This window comes from Protopterus annectens, chromosome 2.part1 (assembly GCF_019279795.1).
Source record: "Protopterus annectens isolate FY-2018-M chromosome 2.part1, PAN1.0, whole genome shotgun sequence".
In the NCBI taxonomy this organism is placed as follows: Eukaryota; Metazoa; Chordata; order Ceratodontiformes; family Protopteridae; genus Protopterus; species Protopterus annectens.
This window is the reverse complement of record NC_056729.1, coordinates 585,364,916-585,377,079: the sequence shown is the minus strand read 5'-3', so window position 1 is coordinate 585,377,079 and position 12,164 is coordinate 585,364,916.

Below are 12,164 nucleotides of genomic sequence, written 5' to 3'. Positions count from 1 at the left end.
CAACAGCTCAGGGTTTGACATGGCCTTGTATGTTCAGCAGAGATCGCCTTGGAGTAGACGATATGCCATAGAGTATAGCTGGAGTTTTTTTAGACGTGCAGCATATGGCATCTGCTTTAGGCCTGTGATTCTTTTAGTGAGGTATTTCTGTGGCCTTTCCAGCTGTTGCAGATATCTTGTGAGGTACTTACCAAATGGGGCGTTATACTCTATAATGGGTCTAATGAGGGATGAGTACAGTGGGACAATCACCTCCTTTTTTCTGGATTAAAAGCCCTTAGTGATGAGGTGTGCCACATAGAAGGATTTCCTGACTGTTGTGGCAATGTGGTTATCGAAAGTGAGACCACTGTCCACCTGTGTCCCTAAGTCTCTCATCACACTTTCAATGTTTAGTGTCCTGCCACTTATGTGGTAATTCATGGGTACATGTTTTTTTCCAAAAGGGATAACTATACATTTCTTGGCATTAAGCTTGAGCCCATGGCTCTGGCACCAGGCAGCTGTTTCTGTAAGGCCCTTTTGTAGAATATCCACATCATTTGGGGATTCAATAATGACTCCCAGTTTGCAGTCATCTGCAAACTTTGTTAGCCAGAGTCCCTTAGTGTTGGCCTGTACTTCAGATAAGTAGATGCCAAACAAGAGTGGTCCCAGGACTGAACCCTGAGGTATTCCACTTGTCACTTGTCTGGAGCTGGATTTGGAGTCGGCTGCTTTTACAGTCTGGAAAGTCAATCAGATTCAGGAGACAAGATCGGCCCTTCACAAACCCAAACTGGGTGAGGTCCAGTGTTTGAAGGTTGCCAATGTCTTTGTTTATAAGTTCTGTGATAATGTGTTCCATGCCCTTGCAGATCAGGCTTGTTAGGCTGATGGGACGGTAGTTCCCGGAATCCAAGGCGGATCCACCCTTGTGGAGCGGGATAACTGTAGCTGTGCGCCACTCAGTGGGCACGAAGCCTGAGGTGAGGCTATGATTTAACATGACACTTAGGTAAGGTGCCAGTTCATTTTGTAGTTCATGTAGTACACAGCCTGGGATGTCACCTGGTACCATGGATGCTGTATTCTTAGCTTTGGAGACTGGTTTCTAACTGTGTGGCCATGATTATCGGAATTTGGCAATCTTTTGGTACTGAGATGGGCCCTTTAGGGGGTGAGAGGGGGTGAAGTTGGCACTAAATCGATCTGCCAGGATATTTCCAATATACTTGGGATCAGTATATGTAATGCCATTCTGTTGTAGCTCAGAGCAGATCTGAGCATTGCCATTTAGATTCTTGACATAACTATAGAATGCCTTGTGGTTGTCTTTGGAATCTTTGGCAATTTTATTTTCGTAACTAGCTTTTGAGGATTTTATGAGGGATCTCAGCTTCTTACTGAGGCTGGTGAGGGAGTTTTTTGCATCCTGGGATTACATAATTCTTGTAACCTCTGCCTTTAGTTTCCAGGCTAACAGGAACTTAAAATACAACACCTCTGTGTTAAAAAATACTTATCTCTCTGAAATTTTGCTTAGAACTGGAAATCATAAAACTGTTAAACACTTTTACCTTGGAAACCTGTAATTATTTCTGTTTCCAGACATTAGAAAGAATTTCTAGCTGCAGACATTCTGTCTCCTAGCTGCCTTAAAACTGAGATAAAACACCATCATAAACAATTCAACTTATTTTCTTACAGTTTTGCTCTTTTCCAGTAGGGTGCACAGTGGTCACATTTTTTGAAGCTCAGCACATAACATACAGTTTTCTTACATTTGTAAGACAAGCCTATGAATCATATTACTATTTACAAATGACATAGGATTGTTTACAAAATTCTGGCTAGCTGGGCTGGCAGCATTCACAACCCCCCCCCCCAAAAAAAACTCAATCTAGTTTTTCAAGTCATCCGTGAGAAATGCTGCTTGTGAGGGTTGAGCCTATTTGGGAATACCTTACCCCATTCCCTGTCTTCAGAGCCCATCTGTATTGGCATTGTTAACCCCACTGCAGTGCTGCTCTGTTATATCCTATGCTTGCAATCATAGGCTCCACCTTAGTAACTTGGCATTTTATTGGATGGCTAGATGTAGCCATGTTAAGGGATTGTGGTCTGTAACTACAGTGAATTTCCTTTCATACAGATAAGGCTGAAATTTCTGCAGTGCTGACACTATGGCTAGACATTCCTTTTCTACAGCTGCATAGCATTCATTCCTGAATTGGAGCCTACGACTGAAATAAACCATTGGGTGCTTTTCTCCCTCTGAAGAAATCTGGCTAAGTACAGCCCCCACCCCATGGTTTGAAGCATCCACCTGCACAACACATTCTTTGCTGTAATCTGGAGTGGCTAGCACAGGGGGTCCTCCCAAAGCTTCTTTAAGCTTCTGTAATGCCTGCTCACATGCTGGGGTCCACACTACCTTATCTGGCCTGTTTTTCCTTGTCAGATCTGTGAGGGGAGCAGCTATAGTGCTATAATTGGGGGCAAACTTTCTGTAGTACCCTACTGTCCCTAAAAATGCCCTCACCTGCTTTTTGGTAATAGGTGCAGGCCATGCCTGAATGGCTTCCACTTTAGACTGTTCTAGCCTGATCTTACCACTCCCACTCTATGTCCCAGGTAGGAAACCTCTGCCATACCCATCTGACATTTGCTGGGTTTAATGAAACCCTGCCCTATGTAGTCTACCCAGCACCTCCCTGACATGCTGCAGGTACTCTTGCCAGGAATGGCTGTAGATGGCAATATCATCTAGGTAAGCAAGGGCAAAATCTCCTGCACCTGCTAGGATATGATCTACCAGCCTCTGGAAAGTCACTGCGGGATCTTTCATCCCAAAGGGCATCTTTGTGAACTCATACAAGCCAAATGGAGTCACAAAGACTGACTTCTCTCTAGCACTGGGAGTCAAGGGCACCTGCCAGTAACTCTTGGTAAGATAAATGGTTCATATGTTCATAGGTTAATAGGTTTGTACTAGGCTACTAGTTCTGGAGCCTTTACAAGCCTAGCCCATAGGATTACCCTGGCATTGTGCCATCAGACCTTAGTTTCCAGTACATCTATCAAGTAGAGCTACTGGAGTGATCCCCAGGGTGAATTCTCTATTTCCCATCCACTCATCAAGATTTCTCTTGAAGAGGGCCAGTGAGGTGCTCTGCTTGACATATATGGGAAGTCTATTCCATACCATTGGCAGTTTCTTGGTTATGAGCCTGTCCCTCCAGCATGTTCTGTTGATTGTGGTAATGAGGTTGAGGTCTCTGGAGTGTGTAGTGCAGAGGGATTGGGATTTCTTTAGATGTAGCATTTCTAACATAGCTGGGTCAGACATGGCTTTGTAAGTCTAGCAGAGATTGCCTCTAAGTAGGCGATATGAGACAGAAAATAGTTAGAGTTCTTTGAGCCTGTCCATACAGGGCAAATGTTTAAGGCCTAGTATCCTCTTTGTAAGGTACTTTTGCAGCCTCTCCAGTTGTTGCAGGTGTCTAGTGACGTACATGCCAAATAGGGCATTGTACTAGATGACTGACCTAATGTGGGAAGAGTAGAGGGAGACAATGACCTCTTTCTTCCTGGATGCAAAACCCTTAGTAATGAGATGTGCCACATAGAAAGACTTTCTGACCACAGTGGCAGTGTGGTGGTCAAAATAGAGGTTGCTAAAAACCTGTGTTCCCAGATCTCTTATAACACCTTCTGTGTTCAGTGGACTACCATTGATGTGGTAGTTCATGGGAACTGGGTTTTTTCCAAAGGGGATGACAACACATTTTTTGGCATGGAGCTTAAGGCCATGGTTCTGACTCCAGTAGTTGGTCTCAGTGAGGCCTTTCTGTAGGATGTCAACATCACTTGGGGAGTTAATAATTGCTTCTAACTTGCAATCAACTGTGAACTTTATCAGCCAGAGTCCCTTCATGTTGGACCAGACTTCTGAGAAGTAGATACCAAACAGGGAGGACCCAGGATCAATCCCTGTGGGACTCCACTAATGACTGGTCGGCAGTCTGACTTGGAGTCAGCTACTTTCACACTGTGGGTTCTATCTGTGAGCCAGTTTGCAACCCACCTAGTGATATAGGGGTTGATGCCTAGCTTAGTGAGTTTTTCTGATTCCTGAGTGGGGAATGGTATCAAAGGCCTTTACCAGATCAAGGTAGGCAGTATGAACCACCTTGCCTTCATCCACAACTCTGGTGTCTGACTCAAAGAAGTCAACCAAGTTAAGCAGACATGATCTACCCTTCACAAAACCAAACTGTGTGGGATCCAGAGTTTGGAGATTCCCTATATCCTTGTTTATTAGGTCCATGATGATGCATTCCATAAATTTGTATATCAGACTTGTTAGACTAATGGGGCGATAGTTCCCAGGGTCTGTAGTTGCTCCTCCTTTGTGGAGAGGGATGACTATAGCAGTGCACCATTCGGTAGGGACAAAGCCTGAGTTGAGGCTGTGACTGAACAGGGCACACAAGTGAGGTGCCAGTTCACTCTGTAGTTCATGTAGAACACAGTCAGGGATATTGTCTGGTCCCATACAAGCTGTGTTTTTGGCCTTTGACAGTGCTGTTTTAACCTGTGCATCAGTAATACTGGGTGCCTGGCAATCTACTAGTATTGTGATTGGTCCTTTGGGGGGGGGCAGAGAGGTAAAGTTGGCACTGATTCTGTCAGCCAGTATACTGACAATATCTGTTGTTTCAGCATAGGAGGTACCATTGTGCAGTAGCTCAGAGCAAATCTGGGTATTGCCGTGGAGGTTCTTTACATAACTATAGAAGGCCTTGTAGTTGTTTATTATCTGCTGCAATTCTGCTTTGATAACTAGCTTTAGGGATTTGATGAGGGATCTCAACTTTTTGTTGAGGCTGATAAGGGAGTTTTTCCAGTCTTGGGACTTCACCTTATTCTGCATGAATTTTCTCCTTCTGTTGTAGAGTTTGTTTATGGCAGGGGATCACCAGATCGGCTTCCTTTTTTTTGTAGGAGAGCATCTTAGTTGTATTGGGTATGGCGAGATCCATGCATTTGTGTACGTGTTTGTACAGTGCATTGGTGTATGATTTGGCAGTCATGCAACTATTCTCCATTTGCATGGGTGCCATGAAGTTAGCTGCCTCTGTTGTTAGGAGCCCAAAGTTAGCTTTTGAAAAGCTTTTCATGGTGGTTACCTTTGTATGGGGGGTTGTGGATTTCCAAGGTGATTAGTTTGTGGTCAGATCTAACCAGGGAGGAGTTGACTATTGGTGCAGAGCAATGTTTGTCCATATTAGCAATAACCAGGTCAAGTATGTTGCTACCTCTAGTGGGGGTAAGAACAAGTGGGTCCAGGGCATTGGAATTAATGAATTCCAGGAAACAATGGGCAAGTCTATTGGTACATGAGTAGTTTTCCCAGTTAATGGAGGGGTAGTTGAAGTCGCCCAGTGCGAGTGTGTTAGGTTGGACTGTAATATTCTCCAGGGTGCTTAGGAACATGGAGTGTGTCTTGGGACATGTTTAGGGACCTATAACAGGCTATGACCTGAATCTCTGTCTTACCCAATGTTAGCTGCACCTGAAGTATCTCTGATGCATCATGTTGGGCTACCAGTCTGGAGGTGTGCGTGTCCCTTATGAATATGGGAACACTACCACCCCCAAGTTTTGGGACCGAAAGGTGTGGAATGAGATATAGCCTGGTAATGCAGGGGTGCTTTCTGTTGCCTTGAACCAGCTCTTTGTTACAGCACAAATGTCGATGTTCTCCATTTTAAGGAGTGCTTCAAGTGAGTGCATCTTGAGATTTAGACTTCTAGCATTGAGCAGCATGACCCTCAGATTGCATTTGTTTGTAGCTGTTATGGTAGTAAGAGCCTTGGCCAATATCCAGAAGCCCAGGGGGTGACAGATGCAGGCCATCTCTGGCAAAGCATCGAGGTCTATCAATCATGTCATCCCAGGCAGACAGATTCTGGATCCCCTTAGAATGACACCAGAAACTTAGCCAGTTGTGGAAACTAATCATTTTATGCTGTTGGTAAGATACTTAGCACCACCCAGCTGCTCTAGGGCTTCATCTGTCCTAGGCATGGGGTAAGTATCTGACTGTTTGACTAATTTCCTGTAGTCGACAGAGAACTTGGTACTGCCATCCTTCTTTGGTACCAGCACCACTGCGGAAGCCCAGGGACTGCTGGATTCCTGAATTACCCCTAGTTCCAACATTTCCTGTATCTCCTCTCTCACAGTCTGATTGACTCTCTCAGGCACCCTATAAGGGGCCTGCCTAACAGGCCTTTTTGGTCCTGTATCCACATGGTGCTGCACCAGGTAGGTGTACTCTGGTTTCTCCAGTGAACATGTCCCCAAACTTCTGTAACACTGCTCGGATGTCTCAAACATGGGTAGGAGATAGCTGCTGGGACATTGCTACCCTTTCCACTGAGATGTCAGTCCGAGCCTCACTAAGGACATCAGTCCCCAGATCTCCCTCAGACTCCTCCTGCAATCCACTGCAAATACTCAGCAGAAGGGCCTCCCTATCATGGTTAGGTTTCATCATGTTAACATGATACCATTTGTGGTCCTGCCTCCTGCCTGCCAGTTCTACCATATAGTTAACATCACTGACCTTCCTTACCACCTTGTAGGGTCCCTTCCAGGCTGCTTGCAGCTTATTGTGTCTCACAGGAATTAGAGCCATTACTTGTTTCCCTTCTGCATACTCTCTAGCTTGCGCTTCTCTGTCATACCAGACTTTTTTCTGCTGTTGGACTTCTACCAGATTCTCCTGGGCCAAACCCATGAGTTCTCTGATCCTTGTCCAAAGATTGAGGACATATGCCACAACAGACTCCTTGTGGGATTCCTACTCACCCTACCACTTATCATTAATTCAATCTAGAGGCTCCCCTCACCCTATGCCCATACAACAACTCAAAGCACGAAAAACCTGTGGATTCTTGGGGAACCTCTCTGTAAGCAAACAACAGATGGGGCAAATATGTGTCCCAATCCCTCTTAAACTGGTCTGCAAATGCCTGTAACATGGTTTTGAGTGTAGAGTTTACCTTTTCAACAAGATCATTAGTCTGGGGATAGTAGAGGGTGCCCTTTAGGTGTTTCACCCCACAGTGCTTCCACAGACAAGCCAGCAGGTCTGACATGAAATTGACACCCCTATCAGCCAGTATTTCTTTTGGAAAACCTACCCTGCTGAAAATCTCTAACAAAGCATTTGCCACCATTTCTGTCTCAATGGAGGACAGAGCCACTGCCTCAGGGTATCTGGTAGCATAATCTATTACCACTAGGATATACTTTTTCCCTGTGAAACTTGGGATACTTAGAGAACCCGCAGTATCCATAGCTACCCTCTGAAATGGCTCCTCAGTCACAGGCAAACACATCAAAAGAGCTTTCACCTTGTCTCCTGCCTTGCCTACCTTTTGGCACTGCTCACAGGTCCTGCAGTACTCTGTTACATCTCTGTAAACCACAGGCTAATAGAAGTTTTGCATAATACGTCTTTTTGTACATTTTATGCCCACATGACCTGCACAAGGATTATCATGGGTTATGGCTAGAAGTGCCAGACAGTAGGCTCTGAGCACTACCAACTGCTGTATTCTCTCACCCTCTAGCCTTCCTCATGGGTCCACTCTCTGTACAGTACCCCTTTGTCTCAGTCTACAGAATCCCCCATCCCTTGAGAATCAGGTGCCTCACTAGCTACCTCTCTCAGGCCTTGTAATGTAGGGTATGAAATGTGAGCATGTCTCAACTCTCTCTTTGTAACCCTTCCCAGCTCCCCTTCCAAAGGACGTCTGGTATCATCTGACAGTGGTGCCTCACTGTCAGCCTGGGTACTACTACTTACCTCTTCCATTGCAGTCACACTGTCCAAGGGAACATCAGTACCCACAAGCAGCTGTGGCTCACCCTCAGTCTCACTGCTACAGGGTAGCTCTCTCTCTGAAGCAACCACCTCAACAGTCCTGCTGCAAGTGTGCAGTCTGTCTGGGTCTCCCCCAGGCTACTAGACCCACATGCTTGTCGCCAAGCCTGACTGGATGGAACTGCATGAACACACAGTACTGCATTATCAAAATCATTCCCTATCAGGACATCTGCAGGGATATCCTCAAACACACCAACTTGCTGGCTTCTCTTCCCTCCCTTCCAGTCAAGGAGAACCCTAGCCAAATGTATTTGGAATGGGGTCCCTCCAAAAGCTCTGACTGGAGTAGACTGCCCAGGCTTCACAATGGTTATGTCAGAGGCTGTGTCTCTCTTAGCAATGGTCTTTTTGCCATTCACTAAGATAGGATATAACCTCTTGTGATAGTTTGTACCCTTGTTGTCTCAAAACAACCTACTATTGGCATTTTGTCATTCCCACTTACTGGCTCTCCCACCTTTTGTTCACCACCTTACCTCTGTGGACATTTATATGCTACATGGCCCCACTGGTTGCATTTAAAACATTTAACCCTAGGTCCTGGATGTGTACCTGGACTAGTGGCTTCCCCTGCTACTGGCAGATTCTGTTGAGGCAGTCTGGGCTGCCCACCATGGGTCCCCTTAGACCCATGAGCAGCACTGGGTGCAGGAGAAGACTTAGGTCAACTAATTCCCTAGGCAAAAGGACTCCATGGTGCCCCCCTCACACCACCTGGTGCCCCCATCCTGGTCTACCTACACCAAAAAAATACTGGAAAAGCACCCCTGCTAGAGCGGTGCCCTAGATGGCTGCCTAGTTGGTCCATGCCTAAGGCCGGCTATGACTGGGTGTTCCTTTCCTGTGCAGAGATGCCCTGCTTGCTAGGTATAGGTCTCCCTTCTTCCCCACCTCATCTGCAGTAGAGCATTGTCTATCAGCTAACCAGATCTTCATGTCATCAGGCAAAGTACTACGGGCTTGTCCCCTCACCCAAAGGTCTGCCAGCCCTTCAAAAATGGTGATCTGACATCCACTCACCCACCTATGAAGATAAGTGCTTAGTTCAACAACACATTCACACACACTTTCATCTGCCTTGCATCTCTGCTCACAAAACTTTTTCCTATAAGCTTCAGGTGTTAACTTAAAACATTCTAGCAAACAGTTTTTTACAACATTATAATTTAAACAATTGATGTCAGATAGTTTGTAAAGAACAGTCACAGATTTAATATGGAGTAAGGGGGTCAGGAACCGTACCCAGAGCCCTTGGTCAACATTATACTGTTTATATACATTCTCAAACATATGAATGAAACCATCAAAATTATCCCCCTATGTAAATTGTGGAAGAAATTTACTGAACTTTGTTTTTCTGGGGTTTTGTTACTCCCTTCCCCATTATCTCCATGACTCTATCGAAGAGTCAGCATCTCCTTTTCACGTTGCCTCTGCCTCTCTTTCTCCTCAGCTTCCAGGCACAGCAGTTTCTCATTTTCCTCAGTCTCCAGATGCCTCAGTCCCTCTGCTGCCTCTATTTCCAAACACCTGGCCTCTAGCTGAAGTCTCTTTAACTCCAGGTGGATTTTTAAGTCCTCTGTGAAAAGGTTGAGCTGTCCATTTTCTGAAATTTGTACATCCCTACAGCCTGTCTGATTGTCCTCCTGGTTGCTATTCTGTGATGCAGCTGTGACTAAAGCTGCAATCATGTCTGCCTTACTCAGGTTGACATGCACCAGTCCTTTAGCCTGGCACATCTCAGCCAAATGGCTCCTTGTCAGCTTGCCATACTCCTCTGCTGACATGCTTGCCTGCTCTCCCTGACTAACTAAGTTAACAAAAAAATAAAACAACTGTGATATGAACTCTGAATGTTCACTGCATGGCTAATTAAGAGTGCAAGCACCTTCAGTGATTACTGTACACAAGCTACAGGAATTCAATATTCACACCACTACAAGCCAATTAATATGTGATGTGGCTATCCCACCACTGCCAGCAATTAATATGTGACTCTTCTCCACTGGCTCAGTAATGAAGGAACCTCATTCCTCACCACTAACACCAGTGAGGGATGTGCACATTGGGAGGATGACAAGTACACATACAGTAAAGTACAACTTCCCTTAAGAGCACACAGAGATCACAGTCAGTCTGGGGCTGGTTTCTCTCTCTCTCTCTTTATCCAGATTCCCAATAAGACTGTCCACAGCTATAGGGTTAAGATCTCAGTCAAGTGATCAAGCCAAAACCTCCAGTACCCTCTCTGTCCAACCAGTGCTTCATGTCCATGCCCAAGTAGCTGACACACACACACACACACACACACACACACACACACACACACACACACACACACACACACACACACACACACGCACACTTTGATTTGATTTATATACTGACACACAGACACTCCTGGGGAAGGCTAGCACAGTTTCACTAGCTATGCCCCTTTTTGCCCAGATTATAAGGTAGAAATCACAGCCAAAGGGTGACCAATTCTACTGTGTAATGTACTATTATTCAAATGGTAAGTGTGACCAAACTAAGGCTATTCAAGTGTGACTTGTACAGTGTTACCAAATACATATGCAAGTACTCTAGGAGCTTAAATATCTCTAAACAAAGCAGCCACACTTAAAAGGTTTACATATATTTAATAATAAATAATAAAAGCAAGACAATACTCAATAACTCAATACAGTGACAGCAGAGTTCAGAATCACAGGAAATATTTTAAAACAGCATTGCAGGACAGTCTCTCATAAATATAGAAAACATCTAGACTGATCTTACTATATTCCTATTTATCGCAAAGAGAAATACTGTGATTTAAGTCTTACTTACAGAGCAAGGCAAGAAGTGCTGAAGAGAGAATGTTGTCAGATCCCAAGACAAATATAAAATGCCCAGACTTTCTATCTGAGATAGTTCTTAAATTACTATCAAACATATCTGCTGGGCTATCTCAGATACATCATTCTTGTCACCTCTGCCTTTAGTTTCCAGGCTAACAGGAACTTAAAATATAATACCGCTGTGTTAAAAATACTTATCTCTCTGAAGTTTTGCCTAGAACTGGAAATCATAAAACTGTTAAAGACTTTTACCTTGGTAACCTGTAATTATTTCTGTTTCTAGACAATAGAAATAATTTCTAGCTGCAGACATTCTTTCTCCTAGCTGCCTTGAAACTGAGATAAACACCATCATAAACAATTCAACTTATTTTCTTATAGTTTTGCTCTTTTCCAGTAGGGTGCACTGTGGTTACATTTTTTTGAAGCTCAGCTCATAACATACAGTTTTCTTACATTTGTAAGACAAGCCTATAGATCTTATTAATATTTACAAATGGCAGAGGATTATTTACAAAATTCTACCTAGCTGGGCTGGCAGCCTTCACAGCCTCATACTAAGTTCTAGTCATACACTAGAGTATTAACAGCTATCAACAGTCATCAGAAAAGAGTGGTAGGAAGCTGTTAAGCACATCATTTTGACATTTTGTATAAATTCAACCAAAGTATTTAACAGCTTCCCGCCACTCTTTTGTGGTGTCTGTTCTCTACCTGACAACAGTAAGTGTGTTATAGCACTGCAGCATTTTTTTTCTCTATCTCTTGTAGTATATGGCTGTTGATTCACATACCATGCAAAGGCAATATTAGCTTCATTTGTGCAGTCATTCTAAATGTAATATTTACACTATATAATATTGTGTCATAGATATGCTTCTGTTATGGCAGTATACAGCTATGAAAATGCTCTTTTTAGATCTATAAGAGCCAATTTTGCCTTCTGCCTCCCAGCCTTCAGTAACTTCTGGCACCACTGTATACTAATTATATATAAAAAATTTAAGAAGCTCTGTGTACCTGAGCAGTTAGAGGTTATTTAAAGTATGTGGACCTCATCCTTAATGAAATATTTACCATAAAATATCTGATGCCATGTGCTACTTGTTATTCATTTTGCTTTCCAGTCTGTTGAGTCACTACTTCATAGAGATCCCTGTGTCCAACTGTCTTTTGCTTTACAATCTATCTTTAAAAAGCCAACTTCTTTTTGTTTGCAATGTCTGTGTCATGGGAAAGGATAGGTTACAATAAGAAAATGTTGGCATGAGAGTGTTGTTGAAATGGTTAAGGCTTTTACCTAACAGATATAATGTAGAGAGTTTAATGCTGATCTCTGGTTATTAGCAAAATGTACCCACCTTTTTTTTTTACAA